The sequence below is a fragment of the Lissotriton helveticus genome, chromosome 9, assembly GCF_964261635.1.
Source record: "Lissotriton helveticus chromosome 9, aLisHel1.1, whole genome shotgun sequence".
NCBI classification, from domain to species: domain Eukaryota; kingdom Metazoa; phylum Chordata; class Amphibia; order Caudata; family Salamandridae; genus Lissotriton; species Lissotriton helveticus.
This window is the reverse complement of record NC_136070.1, coordinates 946,619,626-946,636,746: the sequence shown is the minus strand read 5'-3', so window position 1 is coordinate 946,636,746 and position 17,121 is coordinate 946,619,626. Positions and strand designations below refer to the sequence as shown.

Sequence of the window (17,121 nt, the reverse complement as noted above, 5' to 3'; positions counted from 1 at the left end):
ATGCTCCGATTATAAAGACTAGGAATGTGACCGTGCGGTCGCATCCTAAATGCTGGGTTGGGATCGACGTCAGGATGTCGCTCGGTCCCAGTTCCCAAACAAAGTCAGACGGACTCAGGTCCGTCTGACATCGTAATCGGGCCTTAAGTGTGAAAAGTTAAACGTAGTAACTTTAAGCCTGCAAATTTGGCTCCACCATCAGGTTTCAGAAGATTGAGGAATGTGTGGGGATTTCCAGATGGAGATTGTGGTCCTGCCATGATTTCTAGGCGAGAATACTGTAAAGAGCAGTAACGTAGGAATGGACAGTGTTGTCACTCTTCAGGTGCCTAAAATATACTCAATGACCATGTGAAAGCAGAGCCATGTGTACTAACACTCCCCTTTCCGTCTGTCTCCTCAGTGAGATGAATGAGTTCAAACTGTTACCTTAGCTATTTTAAATGGAGAACGGATGTACAACTGTAGTAACAATTTGTCGTTGCCAAGAAGCTGCTGCGTGTCCCCTGGTGCTCACCCAGGGATTCCTTAGGAAGGATGTGCAATTGTACTAGCAATTTGCTGTTGCTAAGCCGCTTCTGCATGTCCCCTGGTGTTCACCCGGGGACACCCATAGATGTGAAAACGAGGATGTGGGGATTGCATCTCTTAGTATCAAAAAGCTTAAAAGAAATGTCTGAACTTGTGGTATGCACTTGGTGCCCACATTTCCTGGACCATTTTTAGTCTTAAAACACCCTGTTGATAAGGTTTGCTATAAAGTGCACAATTTTTGGCACTTTTGAACCAACTTCTCCTATATCGTAATTCTAGGTGTAAAAACCAACAACACACTCCCCCTAAAAAAATACATATACATATATATACATATATATATATACACACACACACACACATATATACATATATATATATATAATATATATATTTTAGGTAGTTATAGTTAGGAATAAGTTTTCATAGGAAAAGCCTTTTTTGTTTTGCTACTGACTTTGGCGCTGTTTGACGAATCTTCACAAAAATTTAAAAACTAGTTTGCCACTTAATTCAGCTGCGGTCTGGAAAGTTTTGGGGTAATTTGTCGAGTGGGGGCTGAGAAAAAGGAGGGGTGTCCCAAAAAGTTTTTTTCCCATGCAATTCCTCGTAGGGATTTTACACACGACTACAGTCCGAACCACTAAACAGAATTTCAACCAAATTTGGCAGAAAGCTAGATCTTGGTCAAGAAAGATCTCTTTTTTGTAAGTTGGTGTAAATCCGTCCAGTAGTTTTGGCGTTATTAAAGAAAAAAAGATGTATGTATATCTATAGACACAGATCTGCTAGATCTCATGCTAAGATCTGATTGGCTGCTACCACTTCAACCAGGAAGTGTTGGCAGCCTTCTTGGGGTTAGAGACCTGGCCCGAGTCCCAAGAAAAACATGGAACTAAACAGAAGGGTGCAGGGTAGAAATACCCTGACCACCTAGGCCTGATAATGGGGTCCCAAAGGGACCCAGCCAGGCTAAAAACGTTTTGTGTTTTAAATGTTGCCATAAAGTTGAGGAGGATCCAAGATAAAACCTTAAAAAGACACAAGTAAAGTTTATCGTGCTTGTTTCTTTTTTTGTACCACAGGTGGGCCAAGTACCAGGGGGAAATATTTCTATTAATATGTGGGAGGGGAGTGCACGAGACCCCAGCCCCAGGGACCCCATTCCTCAAGGCCCGGATGATATTAACAGAAGGGGCGTGGGCACAGCCCCCCTCTCTGGTCCGAGTTCGGGCCCGGTGACCCTTAGCCCGAGACCCAGCCACATAGGGGAGGGGGCCATTTGGTTCCCCCTCCAGGAGCCAATAATGCCCTGGGGACCCAATGCCCTAGGGCCGGCTCCTGCTTTGCTACATATACATTCCAAATATCTCTTTATACAGAGGGTATCAGGAAAGTTCCACAGAGACTGTGTGATTCAAGGGGGATTGGCCATTCCTTGTGAAAGTAGACAAGTACTGTCCCTGGTGCTTGTAACACAGAAACCAGATACAACTGTAGGTTCACTGATTTTCAAAGTACCTCCTCTTTAGGCTTTAATTTTGAGGATATAAACAGGTAAAACAGTCAATTCTTACCCCTGTAGATTCATGCGCTGAAGATACATGTAGCACATATGACACCTGCAATAAATATCATGTCCAAGCAGTGTTGTTTTTTAAGACAATACAAGGCTTTAGTCATAAGATAGATACACTCTAAGTAACTTTAAGAGGTGTAGTGGCATAAACACTGGTCTAAATCCATATCTCATTTAGTCTGTAACTTGTCTGCACCTGTGATAGGCAGGACCTCAGTTTGGTTGTACATTTCACAGTTTAATATCTGTTTTTTTCTTTGATGCAGTAATTTGACTCTTCAAGGGCAGCACTACTTTTCACTCTTTAGGCTGAGTAGCAGTCACACAGTTGCTTGACCACAAGAGTCAGGGCCTGATATGCTGAAGGCCCCTCAGTAAGATAGGGTTCACCAGCGACAACTCAGTTGTGCCTCAAGCGGACAGTGTTATCACTGAGGAAAAGAGAACTGAATGGGGTGAAGCAGACAGGGCCCCAGTATGGAGCCTGCTTACACATAAGGGAAATTACTCAGCAGATTGTACAGCGACTGCAGTCTTCTGATTTGAGGTCAGGCCCCTCTCGCCTCATCAGCGCTATGAGTCCCTGTTCTCACGTTCTGTTTTAAATAAGGCAGATAAAAGGGCTCCATGTTTCTCATGGGAGGGGGAGAGGAGCTGAGGGATTTAGAAGGGAAATGGTGAGCTCCACTGAAATTATGGTCACCTCCCTGATTCTGTAGTGACTAGCCACATTTTTTTTAATCTTTTCTATGAAACGATGAACAATCTCAGCAAATGATTAACAAAATATGTATGCGCTGGCAAGCAAACGATAATATCTACCATTAAACAACAAAATACACAAATTAAACATTGTGTCAACTCCACAATTTCATCAAGAATGCATCTGATCTTAGATTTAAATTAATAGAGGGGTTAAGAGTGTCAAATAGGCAACTTAACCCACAAAGTTATTTTCAGAAGAATAGATATGGAAGATATTCAGTATTGCAACCTATCTTACCAGATAGAGGAACCTCATGATGAAGCACCTTATATTCCGCACCACGCTAACAAGCATACAATGGCATATACCACTAAACTTTTTTATCTATCCGGGCTCGGCGGAGATGGGTAGGTGATCCCTCGCGGACACGGGCAGAGCACGCCAAGTCTGAAGGCTTCCCCCGATGTACTGACCCGCCGATCACTCATGTGGTATTTAGCCCTTAACCCTTAGGCATAGGACTTTCCATGGAGGTAAACTGTATACCCATACCACACCATATACATGACACTAGCATGTTATTGAGTTAATTTTCTTCTTTATTTTTCACTTTTTAAGGTCCTGATGAATCGCAGGATAGTAATCCGTTTGCGAGAAACATGTTGACCACTTGTTGTTTTTCAGAGCTCCACATAGGTCACTCTACCTAACGAGGTGACACTGAGTGAGCTTACTTTCACGATTTTAACTGCAATAGGGGGACCACCAGAATAAAATTGTTTCCGGTACCTCTTACTGCATTTTAACCTTCACCTCAGGCTCAGTTGCCTCCCCGCCCACACACCCACACTTCACCATAGGGCAGTTGGATACAAAAGATCTCCGCCAAAGTGCCCCTCTTTGAGGTGTGCCCGTCGGGGATTGCACCGCCCCCCCGACGAGGAGCAACCGCCGATGATGAAGCATGACATCCTTCGGGGTGTGTGAGGCAATCACATCCAACAAAAGGGATGCCCACAGGTGTTACATTTACACCTCTGGTCACGCCAGCGTGTACATAGTCCTTCTTAGTCTCCCCCTTCTTTTTCCCTCCTCTTTTGCAGGAACAGTTCAGCCCCCCACTTTGTTAGTATATACCACTAAACTAACACCTTTTTAGGTCTCGCGACCTATCAATGCGCGCAAGCGCATTGAGGGAGCGAGAATTCAAGTGCTCAAAATACTCGTGAAACCACGGGTTTTTCAATGCGGTTTTCTTCAAGTTCACGTGGCCACAGGCACGCGCTTTTGGGCCATAAACTTTCCCCCTCCCCAGCCAGCTTTGCCAGCAGCATTTGCCTCATCAAAGGCTTCCGCTGCCCCGCCCCCCGTCCTCACTTATTCACGGCCGCAGGCCGTGACTTCAAAGGGTGCCCCCTGCTTCACGGCCATCTGTTCCCCAGCACCTCCCCCTCTCTCCCCTAATTATTCACTGCTGGCCGGCCCGCACATCTAGTTTTCCACGCGGTAGGACAAGCTTCTTTGCTGTTTACAGCGTTTTTTACTTTCAAAATATACGGAATGCTCTCTACATGTGTTTAGCACTCTGCTTATCAACAATCTCTCGTTTTCACTGTTAACTTTCACTCCTACTTTGGGCAATGCTATATTTTCCTTGTGGCTGGAGTTTTGTATCAACAATTAATAAAAAAAAAATTAAGCTACGTAATGAAATATCAAAACGAGCCTTGAGTTTCTTCGTGGTGCAGGGTTAGTCCATTATAATTCATGTCTTCATTATTTTGTTTTATGTGCTCCGTCCTTCAGGTAGTTCTTCTCTATTTTGTTTACTTATTTCTTTTCAAGTTTTACATTTGTAGATTAAGAGGAGGACATTTAGAGACGTACACCAGTCTTAAATCTACCGGCAGGAGGTGCTCTTGCCACATGGCTCATGTTTATAATCTGAATAATTCATTAGGAAAGTGTAAGCTATTGGCTTTGTAAATAACAATGCTATTAATTTATATATTTTCAGTGCCAACACATATTAAAAAAATAATTGTCATTTACAATACCAATACCCCACACTTTCCTAATGCGAGACCTATTGGCAACGCCAGTGCTAAATTCTGGCTCACACACTCAATCTGGCTCACAAAAAACATGAAGAGCCACAAGAGAACGTTACAATGGCACGAAAGGCTTAACCGTGGCATTTGTTAATGCATCAACTCATGGACAACGACAACCATTTACATCTGTACAAAACACTATAGGATGTATTTGTTGGAAAGACAAATGTAAACAAATTGTTGAAAATGTCAAGCCAATTTATGTTGTTAACTTCAAGAATGTGAAACATTACTATCTGCTATTCAGCATCGGTATCTGCTGAAAATCAACTCTAACCTCTACCAGGAAGCTTGAGGGGATGATAAATGCAGAATAAATGGAGAAATACCAACAAAATGGGCAAATATTTTGAATATAAATTTAGAGACGTATATGGACGAAAACAGAAAAAAGACACTTCAGTAAAAAGATGTGCTAGCTTGGTCCACTCTCAATTGCATTGTTGCCCTAAAGACGTGTACAACGTTGGTCCTAACGATTTTGACCTTTGTTGGAAGTATTCCTTATAGCTGGAACCACATCACATTATTCAACTACAAAAAGCTCAGGGAATAGCAACAATCCTTAACACAGGTCACAAACATGCCTCAATAAATTACTGTGAGTTATGAATTTATAATTTTGAGACAACAACCATACCTATCTAGCCACACATATACATATATATGGTGAAATATGGCGTAAAAGTATTAAATGCCCACGGAGAGCACATTCCTCATTATCAAACAATGTACACCTTTACCCAAATGCTCAATGTAAACTTTTACCCAAATAAATTATGTGTTCTTACAATTGAGTTAGTTAAATCCAGGTTGACTGCAATAGACTGTTCATTTTGCTTACATAATAATTTCTCTAGGCCCATCACCTATGTCCTTCCAACACATTTCCCCTTTAACACTTACCTTCTGGTAGGACCTTAACCTCTGCAGCAAACCAACCTTACTTCATTCAACAAGTGGGGAAGGAATTAGTTTAAGGTTCATTGAGTTGATATGTTTCCCAGTGCACAGACCCGATTCTAGCTAAGGAGATGTTTCGTTCCTCAAGAAATATAGAATTGCTCATACAAGCCTATTTTTTAAGAAATTCTGTCTTTCAAATATGATACACTTTTGAATGCGAATTGTGATTTTTATTAATCGAAATAAAGTGCTATTGACTTGAATGCGAATTGTGGATTTTTTTATTTGCTATCTACAATAAGCATAATTTGCAATTACAAAATGAGGCAAAAGTGCCTGTGGCACTAGTCAAAAAAGATTGGATTTACCTCTGACAATAAACGTCATATGAGGAGTGAAGAGCTAATTCAAAACACAAATGTTCTTGAAATCGATACAGATACATTCGGCCTCATTCTGGAGGTATTGAAGTGAACAGAAACGTGATGGTGGGATGCCGGAATTATTCTGAGCCACTGATAATTAGTCTGAGCCGCATACCAGTCCATCATTATTTGCCCACAATGCCTTGATCTAGGTCCAAAAGGAACAGTACGGACTTAAATGCCAAGTCAAGTCCTCTCTGACTGGAACACAGGCCACTCAAACCAGTTCTACCCTATTTGGGGCTCTTCAGTCGGGTTCAGATGGGTTCCAGTGGCAAAGGGAGAACCGGATGCACGTCTGGGCACAACTGTTGCACTTAGAGTGTCACAATGAAGTGAACAAAACGTGATGGCATGAGAAGCTTGACTTACTCTCAGCCGCTGGTAATTACGCACGGCTGCATCCCAGTTTATCATTGTTTTGCCCACAATGCCACCTAAGTTTAGACCAAGTCTTTTGCAAATCAGCCTTCACCCTGCTCCAGTAGGAACAGTCAAGCCTGAACCTCCAAGTCAGGTCTTCTTTCAACAAGAGCACAAGCATCCAAGACAGGTTTTACCCTGGGGTTCTTCCGTCAGGTGCAGCTCGGTTCCACTTACAAAGTGAACATGGGATCCATGTCTGGGCACAAATGTTGCATTATGAATGTAGCACTAAAGTAAAATGGACTGCGTTCTGGCGGCAGTGGGCTTAATTCTAGCGGCAGCAACAGAGCAAGGACAACAGTTGACATGGGGATAACGCTAGTGCTCTGCAGCGCCAATATTGCTTCTGTGCAAACATCAGGGAATGCCACTGCTGGCACCAAGTTAATTTAAAAGTAGCATGTACCAGGTGAATGAAGCTTCACTACCCACCATATCCCCTCCCCATAAAAGTGTCTTCCAGGTAACAAAAAATAATAGGGTTGTCAGTCACAGAACAACTTTAAACCATCATTGGGGTCATTTTAAATGCTGGTGATATCACAACAGATCCCCTAGGCCCAAAAGATTGAAGATGTACAGCTTGGGGAAACATGAATATCTAGCTGTTGCGCCTCCCACCTTTGAAGGATTAATAGAACTCCACCAAGACAATGGTAGAATAAGCTGTATGGGTTGGTTTTACTTCCCCATTGATCTCATCACAATTGCAATCTGTAATTTAGCTCCATGGCTGTGACAACAATCTTTTAAAGTTCTGAACCACTATAATACCATCAGTTTCAGCTTGGGGTGGGGCACTCCCGTGTACAAAATTCCAGGAAGCATAGGTAAATATTTTCTGCAAGAAATGTTCCTGAAACAAACAGGAATAGTAGGGAAAGTTGAATAAAATAATTTCTCAAGGCCTTAAAATCTTGAGTAAATGTAAATATTCAGTGCATCTATCTTTTAGTAACACGATTTAGGCCAAGTCCAAGCGCTCTCAACCAAAGCAAGTAAGGGAATTGACGTGCAAAGAGTGAAGTGACTAGAATCACTAAACTTGGATGAGTAAAAAAACGGAATTCATTGTGTGTAAACATATCTTAATTAGAAAATGTAAATGTTCGCCGAGAATTATATAAAGTGGGAGAGCTGGGATTATGACACAAGCCTTCGGATTCCATAACTGAAAAGGCAGCCCCTTTTTTGTACTCATCTAATGAAAACAGGAACCTCCTTAAACTCTAACTTGCAGACACTGGGAAGCATTTTAACCTACTAAAAGACTTGCCGGTGGCCAATAAAATACTTTCTCCAAATTCTTTATGCCACTATTCTGGTAATCCCTTTATCAATTTCCAAAAGATATACATTTATCTTAAAGCACCTTGTGAAAAGTACAAACAGAACTAGAAAGTGAACAAACACTATGGGGCACATGCATCAATCCCGCATTTTGCGATTTCTAAATAGCGAATTTTACCATTTCGCTATTTAGAAATCGCAAAATGCAATGCATGAAGGATTCGCCAAACAAAATGTTATTCCTCAAAATTCCTTAATTGCGACCCGCAAATTGGGAGTCACAATTAAAGAATGGCTTCTTATTGATTCCTATGGGCCCTAGGCCCATTGGAATCAATGGGAATTGCATGCGCAATGTGCAAGTACCATATAGGTACTCGCAAATTGCGCATGCAATTTCAAGGGTGATAGGGGGGCAATAGGAAACCCTGATGCACCCATGAAAGTGCTATTAAAAAACATGTTGCACACACACAGGCCCTAAGGGCATTTTTATGTGCAACATAGAACTTTGAAAAATGCACTTTTGTAATTGCAATTTAAGTAATCGCAAATTTTGCAATTACTTAAATCGCGATTTTTGCATTTGGGATGATGCATCCCAAATGCAAAAATTGTGGTGGCACAGGGGCAGATTCTGCAAATCTGCCCCTTTGCGACTGCAAAAAGCAATGATGCTTGTGCCCTTAACACCCTACATAATTCATATAATGAATTGAACGGCCATGGATAGAAACAGCTGGTTTGATGAAAATTATGAAAACATCCAGCTTCAAACTGGAAGTTTTCAAAGCTAAACTCTAGTTTGTCATACTTTACGCAGCGATCCACAAGAAGAGATCTTAACTACCAGAATGCTCCTGGTATAAGTAGTCATGGTTGCCTTCAGAACAAGGATAATGAGCTTTGATTCCTCATGAGTCACCCTCCCAACTGCTCAAAATAGAGCACAGTTAACAATCCAAAGGGGAATGGATGCTTTTATATAAGACTATTCAATGCAATTTTCCAGAAGATACATCAGCCGGCTAAATTTTCCGTGAGATTCATGCGTTAAGTGAACGGAACTATAATTCTCTTTTGACATCAAACTAGTTAAGTATTCTTTCCCCAAGGAAACAGCAAGGTCTAGACAATTAGATGGTAACACTGACTCATTAACGTGAGCATATGGACAATTTCTGGTAAAACATAGGCTTTGTCTTATAAAAACAAAAATAGGCAGAGCTGAGCAGAGGGTTTATAACTCACTGGTCCTCTAACAGTAGTAATAGTCACTGGAAAGTCTCATGTAAAAGTTAATGTTCACAAAGAATATTTAGCAAAGAATTCTGATGAAGGAATTACTAAGGTTCTTATTAAAAGTTTGGCTAACAGGATACTCAGCTAAAACATGGTGGATTGTTTGGGTCAACGCATGGTGGCCGAAAGATCAGTATATGAAAGTAGAGGGTCTGGGAAAAATGGAACATGTATGGGGGAAGCTTGTCTACTGCCCCGAGAGATAATGCTCTAAACTCTATATCAAGGGAGAGCACATAGTGATTCAAGCTGTTGGTAATGAAGGGGATATTGCATCCGTTTGTTCATGTGAGAAATATGACACTGATTGCTTAATTCCAGACTGATACCCACCAACTGGAATGCAATGTGATACTTGTAATATGATAACTGATTTTAAAAAGTTTTAAAAAAACATGGCGGATTGCCCGTCCACCATATTACAGACGCCATGGAGCATAATGCAATTGCAATAAGGCGGACGCGAAATCTACCACATTTGCGATGGAGTATCCCATCTGCCCAATTCTACATAAGGCCCTAAGACTCCTTTCACTTGATTTATATTCACAGAAGAGATATAAAAACCATAATAGCTGGGAAAAGGTGTTTGAAACTTCATTTGACTATTACTCATCAACAATCTATTAAAAGAAGCCTCTCCAAAGCTTTTTGTTTACAATGAGATGGCAAACAGATTTACTTTCACAATGTTCAATTACAGGCTGCACTTGACTAAGACCAATATTTATTTTAGACTTCCTGGGACATCAACCACAACACCTCTTCCATTTAAAGTAATCTGTCTGACAGGCAGGATGTTTTTCTCTGAGCTCAGTTACGACAATTACAATCATCTAAAAGAACTATGTTTTCAGATTTTAGCCTTTCTGAAATCAGGCCTAAGAGCTTCTAATGCCCGGCTGAAGACTGAGCATTCTGTCAAGAGATGTGAATCAAATGTGTGTCCCCAAAGCACCATCGAATAATATCAGTAAGTTCTTTGTCATTTGATCCTGTTCATAACAGAAATAGAAGCATATAAAAGAGACGTTTTTAACAAGAGACTGTCTGACGTAGAGAACTAACCCCTCCATGTACTAGTCGGCCTGCAAAACAGCAGAGGGCTGACCAGTTTGTTCATGATTATGACCCAATGGAGACTTCTAGGGGACCCCTGATAATGCCACATTTGTTATATCTTTTATGGCCTGGAAGACCTGTTTCCAGTGTGGTTGCACTTGTGGGCAGCCCCACCACATATGAAGGTAATGTCTCTCGCTCTCCGCATCCCCTTCAACATGCATCTGCAGCCCCTACAATAGCTTGTAGGCAAACAGGGGTCAAATACTATGTCAGCATAATTTGAAAGGAATTCGCTCTATGTTGAACATAGGCTGCTGATTTTGCGCCTTCCGCCATATCATGGTCCAGTCTGACTTCTGTCAAGTCAAGACCAAGGCACTCCGACCAGGTGGTAGTGTAAGTCAATTGTGTTAGGGTTTTGGGTTTTGCGGGTGCTTTTTAGAGCTGAGATAATGCCCTATTGGTGTCTCTATCAGAACACGTCTTCCATCCCTGTCGTCTTCCTGCTGCCCAAGACCTGTACTATGGCCTCTATCATCCAATGTAATTTGTGCAATTCTATAGATATTATGTATTTGTAGCAAATAGTTGTTTGCACACTGGTCCCTAGCTTTTGGGGTCCCGTTCTGGTAGAGCTGACCTAATCATAGGGCATCACGTCTTTCCATGTCAAATACCCTTTGTCAATTGTGCCAGGAATTAAGTTGGGATTTACCACTACAGGTGTTAAAGAAGAGGGAAAGGTTGTGGCCTGTCGTATTTGGATGGCTGTGATCCAGTAATGTAATGTCACCTCTGTATTCCACATTCGGGCCCACAGGAAGTGCAGGCACGGGGAGATAGCCATAGGAGTTGGTGGAGGGAGTGTGTGGTTTGTTCCTGTTCCATGAGACACTGGGGTTTATCAGCATCTGGGAAGCACCAAGTAAAGGTCGGGGTAAATTGGGCAGTTAATATAGTACCAGTCAATATCTACGGTCCCTATGCCCCCTTCGGAAGGGCTTCTAATCATCAATGTTCTTGCTTTAAGAGGAGCTTTGCTGTTCCAAACAAAGGTCAAAACGTTTATTCGGGTGGATTTTAGAATTCCTGTTGGGATCCATATTGCCAGTGTTGGAAAACGATAGAGAAGGAGGGGCATGAAGTTTGGTTTACCACAGGTGATTCTGCCCACCCACGTTATTTCCAACCTGCCCCAGTAGTAGAAATCTTTGAAAGGGTGTCTAGAAAGGTGGGGCGATTGCAACTAAACTATTTATTTACTAAGGCGGATACTGTTGAAGCCCAATCTATTTTCTCCATCTACTAGCTTATCCATTAGCCACTGGCACATCTTCACGAGTTCGTCCACACACATGATCAACTCATCTCGTTTGTGAGTCCCCTCCGCGGCAGAAACCTCCTTGTGATCGACACGCACATCGAGCTGTTGGATGACATGGTTAAGGTCAGCCAGTAATTTTACAAAGTTCTGTCGATCTTGGCTCATTTCCGTTCTAAAGGTGGCCAGTAAAGCCTTAATGTCCCCCTAAGCTGCTAGTGCCACAGCATTCCCATCGACCTCTGACATTAGGTCTGGGGGTTCCCCCTCGGCTGTGGTGGAGACACCAGTATCCCCTTTATATTTGGGTTTTGGAGTGTTCAATAACTCCTGTATGAAGTGGATATTCTGGTCTCTGATGTGCACCGTTGTCATCTGGCTCCAAGGACAACCTGCAAGGCGTCTGGGCTCACATACTCTCCACTTGTGCTGGCTGGTGGGGCTGCTCCCCTTGCAGTATTGGGCCTCATCTGCCGCGGTTGTTAACCTCAAATCAGACCTCCAGTCAGCTCAGGCCCCCCCACTCCTTTTGAGCCAAAGTTCTTCAGTAAGGTCCCAACCCCCAGAGTCACAGGCAGGGGTGCGTCACTCGCCACTCACGCTGCCCCTCAGGTCTTCATTCATGTGTGCTCCTAGTGCGCTTGTAGTGGTTTACCAAGCAGAGGATCTCCTCCAGGGCCAGCGCCACCTCTCCAAATGGATTGGGGGTTGGAGGACACGTAGTGAGGGCTTGGAGTTGCTTCCTTCTGGGCTCTCCCCAAGTGCTCCTTAGTCCCACAGGGCAGCCATCTCTGGAAGGTCATGGCCGAACAGGATAGACTGCCACACCTCATGGTCATCGCCATCCAGATGCGCTTGGCGAGTTTGAAATGCATTCCACAGTTACTAGGGCATCTCCTACGCCTCTCCAGACGGTTTATATGATGTTGGATGGGAGAACAGTGTCGAGAGGACCTCCGGCGGTCGAAGCTCAGTGAGGACGCATCTAAATCAGTTCTTGTCATAGCCAACTTCCACATTTATCACATTTAATTTGCTCCAGCATCTCCACCATCGTGAACAAGTAACACAGTAATACAAAATCAACCTCTTCGACTGAGCACTCCAAATACACTTCTGAAAATTATGTTTTGTTTAACATTGAAAACAAATCCATTACTTTATATTATGCTGCATTTATAAAGTGTGGAGAAGAAAACTATTTATTAAACAATTATCTGAAATTATTGTAATGTAGTACAATTTACATAACACAGTTAAAAAAATAAAATATCTTGACAATCTACAAACCGGCATTTAGCATTTACTGCAGTTCATTTAGTTTGGTCATAGTTTTAAAAGTTTTGAAGAATTAATAAAAACAACAGTCAATTGGGAGTCTAAGCCACACAGCCATGCTTTCACTGCCTCCAGGCAATTTCTGAGATTAAGCAGAAAAAAAGGATGCCGCAGGAATTTCCGCGTCAGGGCCAGCAGTTTTCTGCAAATACAGATGATATAAAGTCGTTTTTCGCTGTTTGTTTTGCTTAGGCGGCATCTAGTGTTTTTCCATCTCCCGAGTGGGTGTGGTGATAAGCTCTTAAGGGGATAGAACAGAATCTTATTCTGACTAACAATATTTTTTTCTGGAGACTGAGGAGGATATCCCAGAACTTTTGACGTGCATTATTTTGGTATATACTAATTGTTATCCAACTGTGATTATTTTTTTCGTCTGTGGAAAAAGCTTCTTCAATTGAAATTAGTTTTGCTTGTTTACTTGCTAGTTTCTTTGTTTGGAAAGGTGGCAGCATCAGGTTCCAACCGTTGGTTAAATGTAGCAATGAGAGTGAATCTTTCAGGTAAGTGCTTCATGGGTTTTTATGTTCTGAGGACTCAATTGGTTGCCACAAAAGATGTTTCAGTGACCCTTCTGATTCTGTTCCAGGTTTTGCAGAGTATGATATGAAGAAGGACTTCAGAATGTGCTTTTGCTTGAAAGGTTTGAATTCTAAACACACTTGAGAAGGGCTGTCAGGTAGTCAAAAGGTTCCCTTATATGTCAGACACTGGGCCATCTCTGCCCAATTTGCACATTTCTGCTAGAAAACGGTTTGGTAGAAGGTTAGTGTCAGGATCACTTTGCTCCTACTTACTTGTAGAATGGGGTTCAGAGATGGACCCAACCCTTTGGTAATAAGTCTGAAAAGAAGCATATTCACTGTTATTGTTGTTCTTGTCGTGGGTGTGAGTTGACTTTTCTGGCCATCTCTGTCATTTAACTATATGCCTAGATATTTCTTTTTTGTAAATGCACTCAAGCACGGTGAAGTTTAAATACCAGTTGCCCTTCTTGAGAAACTTCTGAACAAAGATGATCACTTTCGAGATCTTTGTTGATGCTCAAGTCAAGTGATCACATTCAGCTTGTTTAGTCTCCTTTGCAAACCAATTGCAGTTTTATCTAGAATCACTGTGTCATCAGTGTATTGTAGCATGATTAACTTGATAATTTAGGAGGAGAAAGACTCCTGAACATACTTCTAATGCTGCTTCTAAATCAGCGATATAGAGGTTGAAGAGGAGGGGAGCAAGAACATAGCCTTGCTTCTTTGTATTTTTTATCTTCTCTGAGGTAGTCGTGTCCTGCGCCAGCCTGAGTTTTACCTAGGTATTTGAGTATAAATGATAACCCTATGGGTATGGGGAGGCCCCTCGCTTGCAGCTTTCCCCATCATTTCCACGATTAACTGACTCAAACGATGTTTTAAAATCAATTAAGGCCGCAGACAGTAGACTACATTTTTTGTACTGGTTTTATGTATTATCAATGATGGAGCTATTAAATTATCCTCAATGAGCTACTTCCCTATTTGAACACAGATTGATAAAGGGTATCAGTGTAGCATGAGCTACCCATTCTTCTATGTGCTTTAACATAGCCTTAGTGAAGCATTTGTACGCAACGTCAAGTAAGGCAATTAGCCAATGACTGCTTGGTGAACAGTACTGACCCTTTTTGTGTATCGGTACTAAAAAGGATCCCTGCCAGCTTTTCGGACCAACATTTGCCTTTCAATAAATGCTTGTAGAACGGTGTCAACTTGTTGGCCCTTAAATCTACATTATCCTTATAAAGCAACATAGTTAGCCCATTGGGGCCGGGTGCTCCATTCGTTTGAATATCCTTTAGAATGCTTTTTATTTCTGCTTTTGAGGTGGTTTTTAGGTCACCATTTACAATGGCATCCACTTGCTCAACAGGGAATGGGTGTTATTTCAGGAGAACCGTTACGTTGTTCTGCATTATTCAGATAAATTGCTAATATAATCTAGCAGAGATCACAAGTTATTTAGTTTCTTCTACTGCCGGAAAATTATATTATTTGCGTATTATAATTTCTGCTAGAGTTTTGCTTCAGCGGCTGTTGTGCAGCTTCACCCATCTCTTTTCCTCTGCTTTTCATTGCTGATCCCAAACTTATTTCCTCTATTGCGTTCTCGCTTTTCATATTTTGGTTGAATTTCCTTTGGTTTGCCTTTTTATGTAGCTTTTTTTTGGTGGGGGGGTTCCCAGTATTTCAAAATAATTTTTCTTGTTGAAAAAAGACATTTTTTCATAGAATATTGTCATCAAAGCTAGTCATTACAACAAAAATATCATATTCTATCACTCTTCATGACAATACAAATTATAGCGTTCCACGAATCTTCATGTCAAGTTTCAATATTTGTGCCCAATGTATTTCGGGACATAAGTCCCTTCTTCAGGGTCAAATCTAAAAAAAAAGAACTAAGAGTTGGTAATAATACATCTTTTACTACAGCATCAGATTGGTTTTGTAGAACCAGAATGTAACCATGAGAAGTTTAACTGCAAGATGTGTCATGATAGATGTTGCTCTGTATGTGCGACATACACATTATTGTTGCCCTTCCACCTGCTGATCCATCACAGTGAATTTCAAAGCAGTGTCATTAGAGATTATAACCATAAAGTTCGTTGTGCCAAAAATACAAAAAACAAGAAAAAGTGATCAAAACAAATCAATGTGCTGTTCTTTTTAATCAATTCAACATGCAAAATGCGACTAACATCAAACTCCTCACAATGTAATCCAATGATACTTTAGTACACAACGTCAGCAACCGGAGCTGAGAGTATGGCTGTAACATGAAAATATCCTCACATTTTGTCAAAAAATTTCAGACACATTGTATGGTATTTTTGCCTAGAACATATAAAAATGTCCATACCTAATAGCAAACCAAGATGCATGATATTCAGCGTTTCCTTCAATGCAAAAAAGCAAATCTGCCAAAACATAACATATCCATCACACAAATGAAAAGCCTCCGTGACCAATTCCCTGCTGGAAACCAGAAATTTAAGAACCCGCTTACCTGTATTTATAAAGAATCAGAATCCTCAAGGCAACTTGAAAAGGAAACCCGCAATTGAACGAACGCGGATGCAAACTAAAATAGCCGGACATATGTCCTGGGTGATGTTCCGTAATCAGCCATGCTCTTGATACCAAAAATTAATTGCGCCATATTGAGAGGTATATTCACATATGTAAGCTAGTACGATAAAATCGTAACAGTACTAAAGCTTAACTCAAATCTAAGTACCCACGTGCCGGTATTTACACAGAATCCAAATCCTCAAGACGACTTGAAAAGGAAACCCGCAATTCAATGAACGCGGACACAAACTAAAAATAGCCGGAAATACGCCATGGGTGACATTCCGTAATAGGCTGTACTTTTGATACCAACAACAAGTTGAGCCATATTGAGAGGTATATTCACGTATGCAAGCTAATATGATAAAATCGTAACAGTACTGAAGCTTAACTCAATGAACAATAGAGGCAACCAATCTAGGCACAAACGTTTATACACACCGAACGAAAACGATAGATGGGCTAAATTGCTAATGAAACACATGATGAGCCCAAAAGTGCAAAAGGGTTTGAAGAAGAAGTTCGTTAGTCGATGACTAAAAATCTTTTTTTTTTAAGTTTATTTTGATTAGTTGCAACATGGTATACAGTGAGTCAGAGAACATCTCTGCAATTGTACATCGATCAGTAATGGCGCAAACACTTTTTTGCAAGTAATAAGCCAACCACCCTCCCTCCCCACCCATTCAAAGTCCCAAAAAATAGCAAGTACAGTGTATCTCATAAATACACAATTTACATTATACCAACAGCTGTGTGGATGTAGTGGACCATTATAGAAACTGTGAGGGACCCCTTATGCCAAAGGAATAGGGTGCCATACAAATATGTAATCCCAAAGGTTTCCTTTGGACAGCACAACACAGCCAACAGTGTCTATTACAGGACCGAAGTCTCCAACTGCATCACTCAATCATATCCATTGCACTCAGAGTAGGAGAACATGTCTGTATACCCAAGGTTACAATTGTGTACAAGACTAATAACAAAAGATTGAAATTATTT

General features: G+C 41.4%; 1 protein-coding gene across 1 annotated transcript in view; it reads right to left on the bottom strand.

Annotated features, from left to right (window-relative positions):
- Nucleotides 1-17,121, bottom strand: part of BSN (bassoon presynaptic cytomatrix protein) — a 761,556-nt gene that overhangs the window by 515,978 nt on the left and 228,457 nt on the right. The window lies entirely within an intron of this gene.